The following is a 21909-nucleotide window of genomic DNA, read 5'->3' as shown; positions in this document are numbered from 1 at the left end:
GGCTTCATGGAGACATTGATGTGTTCTTCTGGAAGGGTTGGGCCTCTATTCATTGAGAATCACTAATTTAACAAAAAGCCCACAGATCACTGTATGAGTGTGTGTGGGATGGGGAGGAGGAGAGAGAGAGAGAAGGAAAGATATGGGTTAAAATTTCATTTGAAGGAACCATTTTATTGTTGGATTAGAAACTAAAGACTGTCCATAAAAAAGAGGAACCATTCTAAAATGTTCATAGCTTGCTGCATGTGTGTATTTTATTTCTTAATAAAGCTCAAGTAGTTTCTCATAAAAGTCAATGAATAGAGAGCCATTTCAGGACGTGTTTGAATTGGCCGTTGGTTGGAGTTTGGCCGTGGCAGGAAAGGACAGCTGTTTGTTGTGGGGCCTCTTCTCCACGGTGTTGGGCAGCACATCTTCAGCTCTTTCTGGGAAGACCCCAAAGTAGGAATAGACCGAGAAAAACAGCATGAGGGCATGACTGCATGCCGGTCAGATGGAATTCAGCCTGTACTTCTCTAGCAGAGCTTCTCCAGGGGTTAGAATGTTTTGCTTTTATAGTCATCTGGTTTGTTTGTTTACTAAGGGCAGAAAGGTCCCAGCCTCACCCGAGACCTCCCGATTCAGTCTCTGTGGGGAGCTGCTTGGGAATCTGTATGTTAGAGAAGCTCCCAGGATAATTGTGATGTGTGGTCATGTTTAAGAGCTGCTAGTGTAAATAATGGTGAACAGTAGCACTGGCTGGAAGCACTGTAGAAATTGTGTGTGTGTGTGTGTGTGTATATGTGTGTGTGTATTGTGCAAGAGCTATGAGATAAAATCAGGCTACTGGAATTTGCCAAGCAGCAGCACGGGAGACACATTAACTAGACGCCAAGGATGTGGCCATAGACTTTCCTAGAAACTCCCTCATCTAGGGTGTGTACTTCTGGATTGCACTGACTAGTCCTGATTAAATCCTGCATGCATAGGCTCAGCACAGGCTGGGCTCCAGAAAAGGCCATTCACAATGTTTTCTTTTAAAATTCCATATACTATTTATCTTCGATTTTCTACCTCCTGCAGGAACCCTAGATCCAACTTTCTATGGTGAGTTTGCAGGGGTTTCTGATGGTTCTCTGGTTTCACGGGTTTCCTTCTTATTTTCTACCCCTTTTATTTGGAATGTCAACCTACAAACTTAAAAGATTGAGCAAACTTTGTAGGAAAACTACAGAAGATGGAACCACATATGATGCTTTCTATTATATGCCCAAAGTCTGTTGTATATGATAAAAATGAGGTTTTATTTACTTCTTGGGTACACCAAACACAAACACTCTCTAATGAGGAAAAGAACCCAATGAGGGGTTATATGCTGGATGCCAATGGATGGCAGTGATTTATGGAACTCTGGGCTCAGTGGTAGTGAAGGATTATCATAAGGGAAGACACTATTCTACAGTTCGGTGTAGCTGGGATGACTTTATATCCTAGTTTGCAAGACAGTCCTGGCCTCATCTGTTGAGCTGGTGTCCCATCTAGTTAAGATACCTCTCATGCTTCCCAGTGTCCTGGTTGAGATAATCCATTTATGTGGTCACCGTGAGGATAGGAAACAGAGATAGGAGATTTTTCTTTGGATCACTGAATACTACTCATTTCATTATATGACTTATCCCATTCCAGGCTCACCCCTAACATTTGAGGGCCCAGGACAAGACCGCCCTATTCCATAACCTATTCCTTCTCTTCTTGCCCTGGCTCCACTGTGCAACTGGAGGATCCTTGTAAGAATATGTGTGGATGAGCCAGCCTGCTCATTCAACTTTATTCACACCCACATCCACTAGCTGCCCATGAACATCCCTCAGGCCTAGGGGTATGCACATTTGTGAGTTGATCTGCTTTGGGAGGGTGAAGACCCACACAGGCCCTGGAAGCTGGTTTTGGACCTCTTGGGGCAGGAAATTCCAGGGTCATGAGTACCTGGGGAAGAGTCGAGAAGGGAAGTTGTCCCTGCAGGTGGGTGTGTATCACAGCCCTGCAGACTGCTGGTTCCATGGAGAGGCATGGCTGGAGAAGGGCAGGAAAGGGCATTCTGAAGCATCAGCCCCCTGATTAGGGATACCTGGCCCTAGAGTGATCCTGTCCTTTTCACTCCTGCTTTTCAGAGATCCTGCTTCTAACACATCCTTGAGCATCTCAGTAAAGCAAGCTTCCTATGCCATTCTGAAGTGTTTGGGTTAAGAATGTTTCTCATGTGAATAATGCTTGGTCACCAGACTGAGGTTCAGCGTATTCTTCATCTGGTCTGATAGAAATCCCTTGTCTTTAAATGTCATATATTTAAGGTAAAAACTCTATTTTGCAGGTTGAAACAAAAACTTAAACTGTATGAGTTAATGTTTTTAAAGTCAACCAAAGGGAAGGCACCTCTTCCCAGTGTGTTTCATCAATTGAAATCTGGTGAATGTTTTTTTGTTTGTTGGTATGTTCCACCATGTGTGTGAGCATGAAGGTAGGAAAACTGTTTGCTCAGTCATTTCCTCTGTGGTTTGGTTTGTTGGAGAATCAGTCAGATGGAAAGGCTTTCCTCTGATGTGATTACAGAATCAAATATTTTATAATTCCCAGATACTTCTGAATCTTGAATAATTATTAAAGTCAGTGAACACTTTCTCTTTCTTTTCCTTGACTTCCTTTGGATTGAACTAGCCCTCAGGGCAACACAATATTATTTCCCTGGGATAGGTGCACTTTCCTCTTCATGGATTATTGGGTGCCTGTAGACAGAGTCCCCATGCACAGCAGGCAGACTGTGCACCGCACGGTCCTGGAGGTAAATTTCACCAAGAGTATGAGTGGGGTTGTGCAACATGGTAGCCCTGCCTATGCATGTTTGGGGCAGGGATTCCCCCCAGCTGTGTATTCCCTGGGAGGCCTGATTTTCCTCCTCTTTCTCTCACCCATCATAAGCATATGGAGAAGATGGGTGTTTCAAGAGAAAAAGTTGAAAATAATGTTATTTTCTGCATTTTCTCCCATTTTTTGAGAGCACTCATTCTCCTTCTAATATTAATGTAGATCAGGAAAATAAAGGCCATCTCTTAAAGAACTAACTATTATATAATAAATTATCAAATAATTATGCCAAAGGTATGTTTACTAACTCCTGTTCTATCTTGGTTGGTTGATTAGCTTTGTTGGGGGTCCAAACAGCTACGGCTTTTCCATTTTTATAAATGGTTCTGCATTTATAAAATTAAGAATGGACATTAAGCTATTAATTAAGAATGGAATTAATAGTGTAAAGGGATCCTTCAAATACCCATGTGTTATTGCTCACTTTTAACCAATAAATCTTATGCCAGAGTGTTCTGCCTGCTTCCAGACGAGCAAGGAGACTCGTGGTCTGGTTCTTGGACTTCCCTAGTAGCATGGCCCCCAAATACCAGTCTCCACTCCCTCCTCAAAAGAAGAAACCAAGAATGCCTCCTGCTCTGGGACGAGAGGAGACATTGGCCTCTGCAGGCTTGCTGAAGAAGGGAGAGAAAGAACAGCAAGAAGCAATTGAACTCATTGATGAAGTACAAAATGAAATAGACAGACTTAATGAACAAGCCAGTGAGGACATTTTGAAAGTAGAACAGAAATATGACAAACTCTGCCAACCATTTTTTTCAGAAGATGTCAGAATTGATCTTCAAAATCCCAAATTTTGGGGTAACAACATTTGTCAACCATCCACAAGTGTCTGCACTGCTGGAGGAGGACGAAGAGGCACTGCATTATTTGACCAGAGTTGAAATGACAGAAATTGAAGATACTAATCAGGTTGCAGAATAGATTTTTATTTTGATGAAAATCCTTACTTTGAAAATAAACTTCTCTCCAAAGAATTTCATCTGAATGAGAGTGGTGATCCATCTTCAAATCCACTGAAATCAAATGGAAATCTGGAAAGGATTTGATGAAACGTTCAAGTCAAATGCAGAATAAAGCCGGCAGGAAGAGGCAGCATGAGGAACCAGAGAGCTTCTTTACCTGGTTTACTGACCATTCTGATGCAGGTGCTGATGAGTTAGGAGAGGTCACCAAAGATGATATTTGGTCAAACTCATTATAGTACTTCGTGGTTCCCGATATGGATGATGAAGAAGGAGAAGGAGAAGAAGAAGATGATGATGATGAAGAGGAGGAAGGATAAAAAGATATTGATGAAGAAGATGATGAGGATGAAGGTGAAGAAGATGAAGATGATGATGAACGGGAGGAAGGAGAGAGGGATGAAGGAAAAGATGATTACTAGAACACTGATAGGTTCCAACTTTCCTGTTTTAAAAATTTTCTCCAGTCCCTGGGAACAAGTTCCAGTCTTTTCTTTTTCCTCTTGTGCTCTGTTGCCCTGTTCTTGAGGTCTCTTTGCTCTACACCATGGTTCTCAACTTACTGCAGAATACAATGGGAAAAGTGTCTCTATGCCTTTCTTTTGAAATTCATTTTTATCCCTTTCTGTCTGAACAGAAACTGTATGGAATCAACACCACTGAGCTCTGTGGGAAAAAAAGAAAAACCTGCTCCCTTCGTTCTGCTGTAAGCTGGAGGGTGCCAGGCTCCTGTATAGTAGTGCATAGAATTCTAGCTTTTTCCTTCCTTTCTCTGTATCTTGGGCTTAGAGAGTAGACCGTGTCTCTATGTGAATATGGACAGTTAGCATTTACCAACATGTATCTGTCTATTTTCTCTTGTTTAAAAAAAGAAAAACTAAAAAAAAATAAATGTGGATCTGAGATGTTTGGGTGGGTTAAGTGGGCATTTTGACAACATGGCTTCTCCTTTGGCTTGTTTATTGTGATATTTGACAGACATCTTTGCAGTTTAAGATGACACTTTTAAAATAAATTCCGTCCTAATGATGACTTGAGCCCTGCCACTCAATGGGAGAATCAGCAGAACCTGTAGGATCTTATTTGGAATTGACTTTCTGTATTGTAATTTTGTTCCTGCTTATTTTTAAATTTTCTTTTTGTTTCACTGTAAAGGAAAGATGATGCTCAGTTTTAAATGTGAAAAGTACAAGTTGCTTTGTTACAATAAAACTAAATGTGTACACATACACAAACACACAACACACACACACACACACACACACACACTTATACCAAAATCACACCACTTTAGTTAGTTGTCCACTGGAAAGGTGCTCTTTGTTTTCGAGCTTCAAAGAAGCTAGTCTTCTTTTATTTGGCTGTGGCTAGGGACTCCACTGAGAAGGAATGGCTATTCTGATATTTGCTTGTTACACTTTTGGTTTTCAGAGGTGGCATATTGAGGAGGTGCACTTATGGATTGCAGCATAAGTATCCATGGGTCCTGGTGTGTAGTGGGTGTGTTCACTCATTATCTTGATGTGCTGCTCACTACCACGTCTCTCCTTACACTACTGGAAACTTTCATTCTTAATAATTTAATTTATCCCTAGTGACTCCAGCCTCCCATGACAGACTGAAAAACCAAACTTGATGAAGTCCAGATATATTTTAATTCTCTTCTATCAAGCCCAAGGGAGAATTTCTTAGCGACTATGCTGACTTACGTGTCTTGAAAAAACTTTAACTGTGGGAATTTTGATGTATAATGAAGCCAGGAGAGGGACACGCTTCATTCCAAAATGCTGCAAATAGAATTTAAGCAAGCAACATGACACACATTCTTTGTTTGTTTTGCTTTTTTTTTTTGCAATGAAATATCACTCTGTTGCCCAAGCTGGAGTGCAGTGGTGCCACCTCGGCTCACTGCCACTTCTGCCTCCTGGGTTCAAGTGATTCTCCTACCTCAGCCTCCCAAGTAGCTGGGACTACAAGCACGTGACACCATGCCCAGCTAATTTTTTTGTACTTTTAGTAGAGAGGAGTTTCACTGTGTTGGCCAGGCTGGTCTCAAAATCCTGGCCTCAAGTGATCCACCCACCTTGGCCTCCCAAAGTGCTGGGACTACAGGTGTAAGCCACTGTGCCTGGGCATGACACATATTCTTAACTATTCTCCAAAAGGGAGAACACTAGAAAAGTGGCAATTTGAAAATAGAAACTGTCCCGTAGCAACTGGATGGCTCATAGCTCCAGTGGTTCTGATAAGCGCTCAGTGGAGAGTCTGATACATATTAGGTGCTCAAGAAAATATTTGTTAACTGAATAAACAAATCAGTTGGATCTTGTTCAGAGAAATTCCAAAGCAGAGAAAATCTGCCACAAGTGCTCACATCAACCATGCCTATTAAGCGGCACCGTGTTGTTTGCTCTCGCAGAAAGGGATTTGATTTGGCATTTCTGAAACAGGCCCCCATCTTACAGACGGCATTGAGACTCAGAAGAGTTACTTTCCTCACAGCTACGAAGCACTAGAACTAGAATAAGAATGTGTGCTTTCTGACTCTGAGTCTAGGATTCTAGGACTTCAAGGGTTTCCTATCTGTTTGAAGTCATGGGGCAGAACAATATAAAGGAGTAGCTGGAAAAACTGAAATGAAATTACTATTCACTCTTACATAGGAAGAATAAAGATAACTCTTGAGGGCCCTGATATATTATAGTAATAAAAATAAGACTGAGGTAGCAGAAGCACATGGACATGCAGGGAACATTTCCAAACATCCTTCAAAAGGCCTAAGTTCTAAGGACAGGAAACATGAGGAAGCAGAGAAGGAAGGAAATGTGTCTAAATTCTTCCAAGCTGTTTCTTTTACTATTCAGGTCAAGCCTTCTATCTCTTAATCAGAATTTCAGGGAAAGCTTATGGCAGATGAGACTTTTGGAGGTACATTAGAAAACAGGAGGGAAAAAGGCCTTATTACTCACTGATTTGTATCCTTGTGTTATTTTATAATATTATTAAAGCTCTTTCCGTGTTATATAGATTCTGTCTCTCCGCTGTACTACAAATATATTAGGACAAGCCTCTTGTCTCTTTTATATATTCCTTGTACTGTGTCTATATGTGGTGGTCTCTCAGTTGAGCAGGCTGTTCAGTTTATTCGAAGTGTTCCAAGGAGCTTGTGTGCCTCCACTGCTCTGACCTCATTTTTGCAATGTTAATTAAGTTGGGTAGATGACCTATTCCACTGATAACACTCACTAGCTCACTGGTATATGGTAAGTAGTTTATTATCTTAGTTAGTTGACCATGACCAGATTAAAGCCCAAAAAGGTAAGTAAAAAAAAATTCAGGTGGTAGAGAGTGGGGAACAGAGGTATAGGACACTGTTTTGGGAAAGTGGATCTTCTTGTGTTCCTACAGAGGATAACTCGGATATGTCAGGATGAGGTATTACAAGAAGAGAGAACAAGAGAGAAGCCTCACCATTAAATCTGGCTTCTGGCCGTGGGTCAGCTTTGCATGATGTTTTGTAGGCTGAGGGTAAGGAAGGAGAAGTTGAGACAAAAACATTACTCTCTGTTTGGTCACTGAGAGCAAAGGTTCTCTTTGTGCTAGCTTATTCTTAAGCAGTATGCATGAGGTGTTTAGGGGTTTATTGCTGAAGAAAATTCATCCTCTTGTGCTAATTGGGCAGGGATTCCAGGGTATTAAAACCAAAATCATTTGACCACCTGAGTTATAGTACTTTTAGTGCTTAGGTTGTTTATTTTCACTGTATAGCACAACCAAATACTATTCAGTCTGGCTGCATGGAATGAGATATGGCTAATTAGATTTCCTGGCTAACCTAGGTTAAGGCAGAAATGCCATATTAACAGTAGCACCCTTAAACCTGGGGAAAGAGGCTCTTCCCTCATGTTACTTGCTTTAGAGGGCCCTGCTGGTCTTCCTCCACTGTGCCATGCCTTATGGAGAGAGGATTCTGCAGACCCATGCGGATATTGTCAAGCCAAAGCACCCCATTCCCTCTTCTAAACCATTTGGTACCCCACAATTCCTACCTAAGTGATCCCAAGATGACTTCCAGGGCCTACATAGGTCTTTCTTGGGGTCTCATCAACCAAAGGTGAACTGTACCACTTGTGTTGAGCACTCCTAGGACCAAAGAGTGTGGGGCTGTGTATGAATCTTAGATGTGTGGGCTGAGGTGTCCTCGGGAGTGTGTGCAAGGCCCCTCACTGCAGAAAAGAACTGAAGGTGGGGAAGAGAAGAGAAGGGAGTGGGCTACTGGCTGGAGACCCCTGGCTCCAAAAATTTTAGGCATGGGCTGACATTTCAAACTCTCCAGTGGGAAACCATTTAGAGCAGTCAACTCACATTGACTACGAAGTGCAGGCACTACTTTGAGTGACTAGGCTTGATCGCAGAGGTCCTTGCGTGGCCTCCTGGTCTGCATGTTGAACAACAGTGGTTATTGTTCTCTGGACGCTAATGCTGTAGGTACTAGATGTGACTGTTCTCCAGAGACATTCCTAAGGAGCTGCTAATGGTGGTGGTGGTAATTGCTATTATTATTTCATGAACATTGAAATCGTTTATTTTTTTGTAAAATTGTCTCCTTGAATACTGGACCGTAAAGGTGTGTGCATGTGTTCTAGCAAATTGAGAATTCTCGTTAATTGAGTTCTGGTTATTTAACTTTTTACTGTAGTTTGTACTTGCTGCTTGTTCAGAGTCTAGGCAATTTTACATGGGCATATTTTATCCTTTCTCCCTATCTCCATTAGTCTTCAAGATCAGGAAGATGATTTATGTCATTTTAAAATAGAGCCTTCCTCTGTCTCTCATTTTCCTTCTTCTCTCTCTCTAAGGTATATTGTTGCCTACTATATCCTGTACCCTGTGCTAGGATTTCTCTTGTGCTAATATTTATTGATAACACATGATGGCTTAAAATGTCATCTAGTGTTTAGCAAATTCATAAAAGAAAATAGCTTTGTTCCCTCACAAATTTTTGCAGGCATTTAAAATTAGCACTTCAATATCCAAGTATTTTGCTTTTTCTTTTCTAGAGAGAAACTAACACCTGTAGGTATTTGTTGACATGCAAAAAATGCGTGCAAGAATTTCAACATTTTATACCCTATAATTGGTTGTATACTATTAATTAGACCTCTTCGTTAGCTCTCTTACTGTATACACTCTTCTGTTTTCCCAAATTCTCTCTTCTTTCTCTAAATTCTTCACCCTGTTCCCCACCCTTTCCCTGCCTTGTCTCTGGGTTTTTGTCTCTCTTGCCTCATTTTTCCTTCTTTCTCTCTCACTTTCTTCCCTCACCCCTTCTCTCTTGTTTACACTCCCCACTCACGTATTTGCCGCTTTGTCTTTGTGTTTATATCTACCAGGGGAAAGACCAACCATCTTTATTTTTAAATTTTATTTTACTTTAAGTTCCGGGATACATGTGCAGAATGTGCAGGTTTGTTACATAGGTAAACGTGTGCCATGGTGGTTTGGTGCACCTATCAACCCATCACCTAGGTATTAAGCCCTGCATGCATTAGCTATTTATCCTGATGCTCTGCTTCGCCTCACTGCCTCCCAACATGCCCTGGTGTGTATTGTTCCCCTCCCTGTGTCATGTGTTCTCACTGTTTAGCTCCCACTTACGAGTGAAAACATGTGGTGTTTGGTTTTCTGTTCCTGTGTTAGTTTGCTGAGGATGATGGCTTCTGGCTTCATCCATGTCCCTGCAAAGGACATTATCTCATTCTTTTTTGTGGCTGCATAGTATTCAATAGTATATATGTACCACATTTTCTTTATTCAGTCTATCATTGATCGGCATTTGGGTTGATTCCATGTCTTTGCTATTGTGAATAGTGCTGCAATAAACATGCATGTGTGTATCTTTATAATAGAATGATTTATAATCCTTTGGGTATATACCCAGTAATGGGATTGCTGGGTCAAATGGTATTTCAGGTTCTAGATCCTTGAGGAATCACCACACTGTCTTCCACAATGGAACCAACCATCTTTTAAAGTAACAAATGACATCTAAGTGTAAAGTCCCAAGTCAAAGAGCTAGAGAGTCATACAGTTTCAGAGTTGTTGCAGTTTTGATGATTGATTCTCTGGCAGGGTCCTCCTCACTTTGTACCTGAAAATATAGGTCTAGTGAATTATATCACTTGTCCAAGCCCACACAATGACCAGGCTTCCTAGCTGTGATTTATCAGTCCAGTCCTTTTCTTAAAAATAGTTTCTGAATATATGCAGGTAAAAATAATAAATAAGCCATCAAAAGTTACAGACATGTATGTCTGCTTGTACGGTGCCAAGGAAAGAAAACAAGCGGGAGGCATGAACATAAATAACAGAGGTGCACTTATGCATTGTTTCTTCAAAAGATCATGAAAAGATAGCTTAGAAATTGCCAGTAAGAACTATGACAAACAAGCTCAGACAAGTTACTGCAGAGAGGATTGTACTTAAAGTTAGAAAGCAGAAGTACACTTGTCAACAGGCAGAAAAGGAGGAGCTATTGACCTTAAAATTGGAAAATGTGATTCAAAAAAAAAAAAAATAAAGAAGTTGATCCTTCTTGATTGTTCTTGTTTTGAAATTTATGGCAACCAGTACAACAAACCTATTTTAATGTATTAATTAAAATTAGTATACTGTGATTTACTTGGGCTAATATAAATGTAAAACCCTTTAAGCTGGACCAGCTGTAATTATATTCCCAAAGATTTGGTTTTTATCATTATTTACAGCTAATAAGACATTTATGATCTCTTTTTGGTTGTCTCTGGTGAAGCATTGTTGGCAATGCTTTCCTGACTTGAAATTCTCATGTGTGTTGAAATCAAATTAGGAAAATGAGTAAGTAAATAACTTATCCTAAGAGTATAATCTCTCCTTTGTGACATAAATTAGAAATGCATTCACATCTGTGGAATAATTCCCAGTTTTGCGACTAAATAATCTGATATGCACAAGCAAACATGCCAATCTTTTCTCAGTCTAGGAGAATTTGGTCACTTTATACTTGAAGAAAACAAGCTATATGTGCTTTTAAATAGATGTATCGTTTTCTCAAAATTGGATTATAAAGAGCTGATCTGAGCTGCAATCAGATGGATAATTAAACAGCAAAGGTAAGAGGCCTCTGATTGCGCATGTTTACAGTGTTAATCGAAAAAATAAAAATATGATTTTTAATCCTAAAGGTAATTTGACCAATGCACATGTACAATGATGTAAGGTTCTCTTACTTTCCATTTTAATCTCAGGATTGTGGAGGCATTTGAACCTAGCTTTCTCACAGAGAATGGATGAAGTTTGACTGGAGAAATCTGACCACATTTTATGTTTTTTTGGGGTGTGTATAGTTGAATGAAAACATGAAGAAGCTACTTTTAAACAATTTTTTAATTTTGTTTTTTCTTCCTTCAGCTATAATGCTTTATTTTCTCAGATCTGTTTAATCATCTGGAATACTTTTTCGAGTGATTTTTAAAATGGCAAGAGATGTTCCCTCTTCCATAATGTAGCTGTTGCCTCTGAAATGCCATAGGTGTTTGAATTTTTTAAATCCTCATTTGTGGCAGTTATACGTTTTGCTTCATGTTATAGTAATTTGGCATGAAAACATATCTTTTGTACCAAATTTTAAACTCTTTGAGGACAGGGTTCATATCATTGTCTTCTTTACCCTGGGCCTTTCATTGGGTTGGTGAAATGTTTGTGGAATCGGCGAATGAAGATAAGACATACATTATCTTCTGAGAGTGGGCAGACATGTGGCAGGCTGTTGCTGGATAATGTGCTCATAATGTCCTGCAGATTAATTTGGTTCTTTGATCGAAAATGAAGTGAAAACATGCATCTGCAGTCCAGCCTTTTCCTGGTGTTATTCAAAATGTAATTCAATGTGATCAATTACATTGAAAATAATTGAGAAATGGGATGACACTTAAATTAGTTGAAGAGAATTGTGGATTTTGCCCTTGGTTCTTTGGATAAGTAAACTTTTAGTGTTTTCTCAGAGATTTACAAAATTCCAGGGGCTGTGTATTCTTGCCTATAGGACATCCAAATCCTGAGGCTTTTCTTCTTATCATTTCTCATTTAACTGCTTATTAATTCTTTCCAAGAGAAGGAATAAGAAACATGAATTTTTGCTGTTAATTGAAACTTCCCTTAAAACTGTTTGGACTGTCTTTTGGGCTGTTGAGAAAAACTATTTGGTCACTTTTCCTGGTTTTTTGAGAGTCCAGGTAGAAGAGTTCTTTATTATTGTTATTACATAGTTAATAATAATATTTGTGTTTCGCTTTTACATAGTATAACTTTTCAACAAACCTGGCAAAACATCATCCAGGCATTCTGGTCACTAAAGATCCTGTTATCAGTTGTGCTGCAAGACATTATTGAGCTGATAGTGTAACTGGTCCAGTTTCCCCCTTTTGTCTCTGTAGAGAGTCCAGCAGCATAGCAGAGGGTCCCATGGAAGTAGGGATAAAAGGGAATTCTTCTTTGCCTTTTAAAAATCTCTCAATTCCATTTAAACCTCTGCAAGTTTTCCTCCTTGGGAGATATGGAGTGGTTCCAACATCCTTAATATCAGTTGCCTTTTGGTCAAATTCAACCTTTAATCCCTTCTAAGAATGGGAAAATAAAGACATCTATTATGATGTCCCAAAGGCCTGTAGTTATTGAGAGAGCTGGCAAGACTAGAATTATAACTTGGGCCTCTGCTATTATGAATATATTGCTTGCTGTGAACTCACTTGGAGTGAACTTGTGTTATTGTAGAAGTAGCAAAGAGGCCAAAAAAGAGACGGGGCAAAAAGACATGATCATCACAAAGAAAAGATAAATGTTTGAGCTGATGGATATCCCAATTTTCCTGATTTGATCATTGCACATTGTGTACAGGTATCAAAATATCACATGTACCTCCCAAATATGTACAACTATTTAAAAATAGTTTAAAAAGTGATCAAAAGCAGTAGCAGAAATATATTCCTTATGTAATTTTCATTGCGTTTGAGCATCTAGGATTTTTGACAAGACACTGGGCTTCCGTCTACCATAGGGTGCTTAGGAGGCCTAGTGATCTCCGAACTGTGGGGTATCAGTTCAAGAGTCTGCTCCAAGAATACGTTAAGTGCTTACTTAATGCAGAGCACTATCTTCAATGCTTTGAAGATTCTGAGTTCTATTTTTGACCCATCTTCTATGATGGGCAATTTATTTTTATGATTTTTGCTTCTGCTTGTCATTTATATGTAGGCGACAGTAATAGTAATGGCCTGGTAACCTTACAGGGAACTGCAGGTTGATGGTGGGGAAGCATCTTATTCTAATACACCCACATAAAGACATAAAGATAGCATTTATATATTTGTAGTGAAATCATTGGTTCATCCTATTTTCTGCAGGTGAAGATAGATATCACCATGTATATGGCCAATTATCTTTATCCAGTTCAATTTGGCCAGGTCAATGAAACTTGTATTTATGTCATACTCTTGTATCGTGGGAGATAGAAGAAGTGTAATAGTGCCCCTAATTTACTTTTGGTAAAATTGAGGTTAAGTGATTTTCCCAAATTTATTTTGATATAAAGTAAATTGCAGATACAAGTTTTTCGGTCCCTAACCTTGTGTTATTTAATTGTTCCACAAAGAAATGCTGCATATTAAAATTATCATTTTAAATGGCTCACTCAGTCCTTTTGTCCCTCCCTTCTCCAAGTAAAACAACTAACCTCTGTTTTTCAGTTTGCTGTGAATTCAGTTCATCCAAACTAGGCTGGGGATAGATTAATTAAATAATTATATAGTGATTAACATGGGGTTAGAATTTATGTCAGATTGGGGCAAAACCACCTTTTGAATACCTAGAAGATAGTGAAATGTACTTGATATTAACATTATCATGAATATCAATCACAGATTTAGAAGTCTTTTGATATATATGAGCTAAATATGGGGTTGAATCCCCACCAATCATATCTTAACAGATTTTTTAAAAAAGATAAGTCTCTGAATCAGCTGGTTTATTTTATTTGTCTCTTTCTCATAAAAATGACAATAAAATTATGGTATGTGAACTTCTGATTATTTAGATTCCAGTTAAACAGGATTTTACTTTAGTTTCTTTTATTATGAAGAGAGAGAATAATGGTTTCTTATTTTTCAATTCCATTTAGAAGGAAGTTGTTTCTTTCAGAACACCAAATGAAGCTTTCTTGCCAGCCATCCTATAGGACCTTTGCACTTGAATCTCTGGTTTCTGAATTGGGGACATTTTAAAATCCTAAGATTTTTCCAAGTGATCTTTAAAAATGGGATCTAGGGAGATTTTAACAAATTAATGGTTTCTGTGTTTAACTCTTTTAAAACATATTTTCACGATCGTGTGTGTGTGTGTGTGTGTGTGTGTGTGCGCGTGTGTGCGGGCAGTTGGGGGGGGTGGGTGAATGGGGATATGGGGAGAACAAACAATAACCAAAGAAACAATAGTGGAACTTAAAAATATTTTCTACTAACTTATTTGCTAATAATTATTCAGGCAGCTTTATGAAAGCTCTTTGGAAATTCTAGAAGTGTTTCCATTTCAGGCTTAATATATTTGGATCATAAATAAATATCAGATACCTTTTGGAGGCATTAGAAACTAAACATTATGCAAAGGCTACCCTCTGTTGCGTCAGGAGCTTGAATTGTTTTCATTAAAATATCTGCTATGAAAGCACTGAGATTAGATGGGATGTTAGCTCCCCTTTTTCCTGCTATCAAATGTCAGAGATTTGTATTGTTGGTAGAAACTGAGATTTCATTTTCCTTCATCCCATTCTGATGCTGGCTTCCCTGAAGCAACACTCCTGTTCCAGATTTTTATGCTCGAGGTAAGTCAGAAAAGGAATAATCGGCGAGGCATGAGTTTGTTGATGAAATGTGGGCGAAAACCAAATTGACATCTTCAGAATGAAAGTGTACGTCTTTGTTTGAATGTGTGAGAAAGAAAAACGCTGAACACAGTCTAAACCTCCTGCTGGTGTGATTATTGAGTAGTGTTGATGGTCAAAATATGAATGAAGGTTTTTCTGTTGCAAAATGCTTTATGTTATGTGCAGGGCAGACATCTGTGTGCCTGCCTTAAATTTATGAACTAATAACATTCTGTTCCAAGAAATCCTGTCAGATCTTTAACAGTACCATTTTGTTCTGAGTTATGCTGGTAAATGGATGATTTTGCTTTTAAGTAATTATTTTTTGAATTTCTAAATATAAAGTCACATATGGTTTAATGTATGGGGAGGATGCCTTTATCATCAATGAAAACTTTCAGAATTGACTAATTGCATTTTAACAAAATATCATTCATTGTTTTCTTCTATTTGGAACAGATGTAAATGTCAACAAAATAGATTCAAGCAAGTTTTATGAGTGAGATTACAGATAAATGATAATGAGCAAAATCATGAGAAAACTCAACCCAAATAATTGAGTTAGACTATACTATAAACAAAGTAAATTTAAAAACATATATCCGCAAAGAACTGCGGCCAGTAGGATAGATACTCTCTGAGGCTACCCTCCTAGTGTAGTAACAGTAATTCTGCTGAAACCAATTAGGCACTGTTGAGAGCAACTTCTCGCTGCCCATGAAGGGACTGGATCCTGTAGCTTGGTGTCCTTGTCAAGTCCTCAGTGTGTACTCAGCTTGCCCCTGCTAATACACACTGGTCTTAAATAAAACAGAGTGGCAAATATTTAGAGTGAGTTTTATGTGTCTTTGGGATTTTTCCTTCCCCGCCATTGGTAAATAGCACGTTTCCTCTGCAGATCTGTGACCTTTGAGATAACTTCCCTTGTTAAACACACACTCATCTGTGTGGGTGTTTGTTTTCTTTCTTTTTTTTCAAAAGCTATTCCTTCTTTTCTACTTTATATTCAGTTGCTTTCAGCACAGAGTAAAGTCTTCTGATGAATCTCTTGTCTGTAGTTTTGAAAGGAGGGAATGAGAAGCAAAGGAATTAGCAATCACAAACATAAACCTACAAAGGCAAACTAAGTAGAGACATGTTTTTCCGTTGCAAATTATGCTTAACTACTGTAGGCTGTAATACCTATGCTGACATATCTCAGAATAAAATGTAAGTTGCTTGAGATACTATTCTGAAGCATGTGATACGGTTTTATTGATTGATAAATTTATCCATATGATGATAGTTGTAGATTTTCAGAGGCCCCATATGGACCGTTTGAAATGAAAATGTTATATTGGCAATGGATGAGAACATGCCACTTGCCATGCTCCATGCAAACTTTGATTCCTAGGAATCAGCACATGTTAGAGAGCTGGAGGCCACCGTATGGTGTGCAAGTGCTCCTGTGCTGAAGTGACACCAGAACAATCACCACATTGCCATTGGGCCATCCATCTGAGGCAGGGTTTTCCTCTTGTTTCAATCTGTATCGTTCCTGGAGAATTTGCCAAGGCCCCCAGGGCAGTGCTGAGGCCTCCGGCGCCCCCAAATCTCTTTTTCTGTCCCTTCAACATTTTCAGGTCTGACTGCGTGTAGTTTTCCTGTGTTCTCTTCTCTAATTTCTGGGCCAAAGCTTGGCAGGGGGCAGGCGCAGGATTAGGTTGAAGAGGCCAGTATGAGCAGGCATACCAAGGTCCATTGTGCTATACCAGAGGTGTTACATTAGACTAATGAAGGGGTTATAGAAATTTAGCTCTCCATCTGAATTCTCTTATTAACACATCACTGTGAGTCAGCCTGCTGCTTTCAGTGTTGTGTATTTTTTTCCTTTGTTACCTCTGTTACTGCTAACGATATTGATATCATTTGTTGTATCAATGCAACTGACTTGTACTTCAAATTAATATCTCAACCAATCTAGAATTTCTTGTCTAGCTATGGTAGGTAATATGGGGTGGTAGTGGTGTTGTCTCAGGCTAGTATATGATAATATGATTTTGAAGTCTGTTTTTTTCCCCCCGTTTAACGAACTAGTGTGAACATCTATCCATGCCTTTTAAACACTTTTCTCCAAGATAATTTTTTATAGTTTTTTAATGGTTAAATAACATTAATTTAGCCAATCAAATTTAAAATATTTTGCTACTGTAAAAATTATTGTGTATCTCCTGGTAATTAAATCAGGGTTATTTCCTTAGGATGCAGAGCTTGTAGGTTAAGGAGTATAGTTATTTATAAAGGCTTGATTTTTTTGGCCAAATTGCTCTCCAGAAAGTTTTTTTCCCCTTCAATTTATTCTCCTACCAGCAGTGCATGAGAGGGCACATTTTCCCGTATCTTAAGTAGTGTTGTTTTTTAAAAACATTGCCAATCTGATATGGGGAAAATGGCATTTCACTGTGGTTTTTCTGTGTTTGTTAAGTCACTAGTGAGGTTGGATAGTTTTATCCTTTGCAAATTGCCTACCAATGTTCCTTACTTATTTTTCTTTTGAGATTCTTATTTTCCAATTAATTTTACTAATAATTTTTATATAGTATAGATAGTAATCCATGTGTCTATAGGTTGTTTATAATGTAAATATTTTTTTCCAAGTTTCTTAGTCACTTTTTGACTTTTTCCCTTGGGTATATTTTTACATGAGAAATTTTTGTGCATGATTGAGTCTTTTTAAATTGTGGTAAGAACATTTAACCTGAGACTTGCCCTTTAAAATGTGTTTACGTCTATAATACAGTATTATTAACTATGGGCATAATGTTGCCCAGCAAATCTCTAGGACTTAATCATTTTACATAACTGGAACTTTATACCCACTGAATAGCAAATCCTCATTTCCCCCTTCCCCAGCCCCTGGGCAGTGGAGTCTTTGATGTCTTCCTTTTAAAGTTTCTGCCTTTGGAGTTAGTTTAGAAATGACTTCATCATCCCAAGATCACACACACTTTTCCTACATTTTCTTCTAGTTTCTTTATTTTACATGCAAATCTTAATCCATCTGGAATTTATTTTGTTGTATAGGAGTGCAAGAATTTAACTTTATATTTTTCTCAGATAGTTTTCCACTTGCCAGTGGAATAATGATTTGTTGAATAATCTATCCTTTGCTTTTTAAGTTTTACCTTGAAAAAACATAATATAAAGTTTTGGATCTAGTTTTTTAATATAATTCATTGATTTCCCTTTTTTTGGACAGCATAACATTGTTTTAATTACTGTTATGCGGTTAAACATCTGATAGTTTGAATCATTCTTATCTTTTTCAAACATTTCTTGGCAGTTTCTTTCATCATCTCCTGACCAGATGGTTGTCATAATGTCTTAATTGCTCATTCTACCATTGGTCTCACTTGCTTCTAATCCATTCACAACAAAGTTGGCTGAATTGTTGTTCTAAAACACAAATTGGATCATGTTACGCCCTGCTTGTTGTGTATACATACTTCCAGCTATTTTTATAAACTAAAAATGAGCCCTTTGCCTATAACAAGATTTTAACCTGAAGTCCAAGCAATTTCTGAACTTCAGAGTATCTGTAGACACCATTTCGGTGATTTTTTTTCTGAGTAGAGGTTGGATAGTATCATAGATTTTGAAAGAGCCATGACTCCAAAGCATTAATAACCTCTGTGCCACAGGAAGAAAGTCAGAGCCCCCAGAACGGCTTGTCAGGAGCAGATTCTCCGCTGGTTGACATTTCTTTCTTACCTGCCTGCCCTCTCCCTGATCATTCTTCTACATCCCTACCCTTCCCCTCCTGGACTGCTTGCAGTTGTCTATCTGGACTGCTTGCAGTTGTCTATCCAGTCTGCTGTTTCACGCCCCAGTGCCTTTTTACATGTTATTCCTTCTGCCAAAGTGTTCTCCCACACATACCTCGCCCATCTGGAAAATTGTTCCTTGTCCTTCAAACAACAATCAAAGAGCCTCCTCCTCTATGAAACTTTGTCTGATTCCCTTAAGCAACGCTGATCTCTCTCCTTTATTTTTAACCACTGTACTTAATCTGTATTTTGCTGTTACTCTTCTACTCTTCCTCCTCTACTGGTACTATAATATCTTTGGGAATAAGGACTGTGTTTTTGTAACCACAGAGCCCGCTGCCTGGTATAGCATAGGCACTCAGTGAATGCTTGATGAACAGATGAATGGATGCAAAAAGTGAATGTATGGCAGGACACAGCCCTGGTGACATCACTGGCAGGGGCTTGTGTGAAGTAACTGCATAAGAAAAAAACAGCATGCTGTTAGAGGTGAAGGGACCAGCTTTGAGTTTAACAGAAATGACAGAATGGGTGAAGCCATAATGTCAACTTTGAAATATCACCATTTATTAAGAAACCACATTTGAAGTTCTAGGATCCTTAAATGAAGACGCTTTTCACCAAATACTTTTCTAAATTTCCCGGGGTGTTTATAACATAGAGGACCTATTTCCTGATCTACCAGGGTCCTAGCACATACCTAATTATGAGTTGGTCACCAAGAGTTATTGGTAATCACAAGTAATGAAAGCATGGCTTTGGGTGAGTGGGTGGGTAGGGTGGGTGAGGTGGGATATGCCATGTTTTGGACCAAAGCTATCCACATCGACTTGTAGCCATTGTTTTCATGATTCTAGCACCCAGCGGATGTTGAGTAAATATTTTGTGAGTAATTGAATGCTGAGTGTGTAGCTGGGGGTATGACAGCCAGCTAACTGTCATGTCTACTTTCTCAACTCTCTGAGGTGGCAATGCTAATTTTGCTGGAGAAAGTAGCATCACTGTTTTACTTGGTTCCCTCTGTTCATACTATGTAATTTTAGCTAGTTCTTATTATTACTTGCTTTGTTTACTTCTTGGATTCTTTATCTCATTACCTTTGGTGTCACCCACTGTCTTACTCTGGGCAAATGAATCTTGTTTTTTTTGAGAATGTTAAGTTCATCTGACATAAGCCCCTCAATTTCATTCCTCAAATTCTTCTACATCAGCATTCTTTTCTCTACCCTGGGGAAAAAGAACCTCCTCATTTAAGTGTGCTTCCTCTTCTTAAATATTGCCTAAGCAACTTTTTAACTTTTAATCTCTCTTTGTCCATTTACCTCTTTGTTTGCAGACATCATTAGAATTCTCCATCCTTGAAACAGCTCAATAAACAAAAATTTTGCTTGACTTTACTAATTGAATACCTTAACTTTCACTTTTCTTTTTACCTCCAAACTTCTTGAATGACCTGTGACCACTATCTACACCTTTTCTTCATACATTGAGGTCTGGAAATCTTTATTACCTGGTTTCTTCTTTCAGTCTCCAAATTATTAAAAAGTTAATTTCTCAGTTTTCATTTTTCTTCACCTCTTGGTAACACTTGAAACCATTAAAATTCCCCTTTATTTTGAATGGGCTCTTTCTTAACTGTCTATTTGCTCGTATCGTTCTGTTTTATTTTCTGTTTCTTCCATGGTCCTCTTTCTGATGTCCTGAGAGTGGGTATTAAGTTGCACCATGTCTGCAGGGATGACACCCCAACCCTAACCTTCAACTCAGGCCTCTTTCATATGTTCAGATCTGCTGTTTCTGGAAAGCTCTACCATCTGCCCCACAAAAGCTTCAACATTAATAGAAATTCCATATAATTTAAAACAAAATTCCACCTATATTTTCTTTCAAGTAAATGTTTAATTTGAAATATTTACATTAATGATGCAACCGTTTTTCTATCCACCCAAACTTGAGACCTAAGAATGAGCTGTTTGCTGATTCTTCTCTCATAGCCAACCATTTCAATGTTCTCTGATTTCTACTGTTACCCAGGCTTTGCTTTATATTCCTGCTTTTGTGGTGCTTATCTAAACCCTGTACTTTTGGCCTTTAATATTGTATTGGCTATTTATTTATTTATGATTTTATTATTATACTTTAATTTCTGGGATATATGTGCAGAACGTGCAGGTTTGTTACATAGGTATACACGTGTTGTGGTGATTTGCTACACCTATCAACCGTCATCTACATTAGGTATTTCTTCTATCCCTCCCCTAATCCCCCCACACCCTGACAGCCCTGGTGTGTGATGGTCCCCTCCCTGTGTCCATGTGTTCCCATTGTTCAGCTCCCACTTATGAGCGAGAACATGCGGTGTTTGGTTTTCTGTTCTTATGTTAGTTTGTTGAGAATGATGGTGTCCAGCTTCATCCATGTCCCTGAAAAGGACATGAACTCATCCTTTTTTATGGCTGCATAGTATTCCATGGTGTATATGTGCCACATTTTCTTTATCCAGTCTATCATTGATGGGCATTTGGGTTGGTTCCAAGTCTTTGCTATTGTGAACAGTGCCACAATAAACATACACATGCATGTGTCTTTATAGTAGAATGATTTATAATCCTTTGGGTACATACACAGTAATGGGAATGCTGGGTCAAATGGTATATCTGGTTCTAGAGCCTTGAGGAATCACCACACTGCCTTCCACAATGGTTGAACTAATCTACACTCCCACCAACCGTGTAAAAGCATTCCTATTTCTCCACATCCTCTCCAGCATCTGTTGTTTCCTGACTTTTTAATGATTGCCATTCTAATTGGCATGAGATGGTATCTCACTGTGGTTTTGATTTGCATTTCTCTAATGACCAGTGATGATGAGCTTTTTTTCATATGTTTGTTGGGGGCATAAATGTCTTCTTTTGAGAAGTGTCTGTTCATATTCTTTGCCCACTTTTTGATAGGATTGTTTGTTTTTTTTCTTGTAAATTTGTTTAAGTTCCTTGTAGATTCTGGATATTAGTCCTTTGTCAGATGGATAGATTGCAAAAATTTTCTCCCATTCTATAGGGTGCCTGTTCACTCTGATGCTAATTTCTTTTGCTGTGCAGAAGCTATTTAGTTTACTTAGATCCCATTTGTCAATTTTGGCTGTTGTTGCCATTGCTTTTGGTGTTTTAGTCATGAAATCTTTGCCCATGCCTATATCCTCAATGGTATTGCCTAGGTTTTCTTCTAGGGTTTTTAAGGTTTTAGGTCTTATGTGTAGGTCTTCAATCCATTTTGAATT

General features: G+C 38.6%; 1 protein-coding gene and 1 pseudogene across 1 annotated transcript in view; both read left to right on the top strand.

Annotated features, from left to right (window-relative positions):
- Positions 1 to 21909, top strand: part of LOC131382365 (cAMP-specific 3',5'-cyclic phosphodiesterase 4D-like) — a 714712-nt gene that overhangs the window by 24283 nt on the left and 668520 nt on the right. The gene's annotated exons all lie outside the window — the stretch shown is intronic.
- LOC116462710 (protein SET-like) lies at positions 3420 to 4291 on the top strand (annotated as a pseudogene).

Source organism: Hylobates moloch, unplaced genomic scaffold (genome assembly GCF_009828535.3).
Source record: "Hylobates moloch isolate HMO894 unplaced genomic scaffold, HMol_V3 SCAFFOLD_23, whole genome shotgun sequence".
NCBI classification, from domain to species: domain Eukaryota; kingdom Metazoa; phylum Chordata; class Mammalia; order Primates; family Hylobatidae; genus Hylobates; species Hylobates moloch.
The sequence above is the reverse complement of the archived record's forward strand: the minus strand, read 5'-3'. Positions and strand labels throughout refer to the sequence as shown.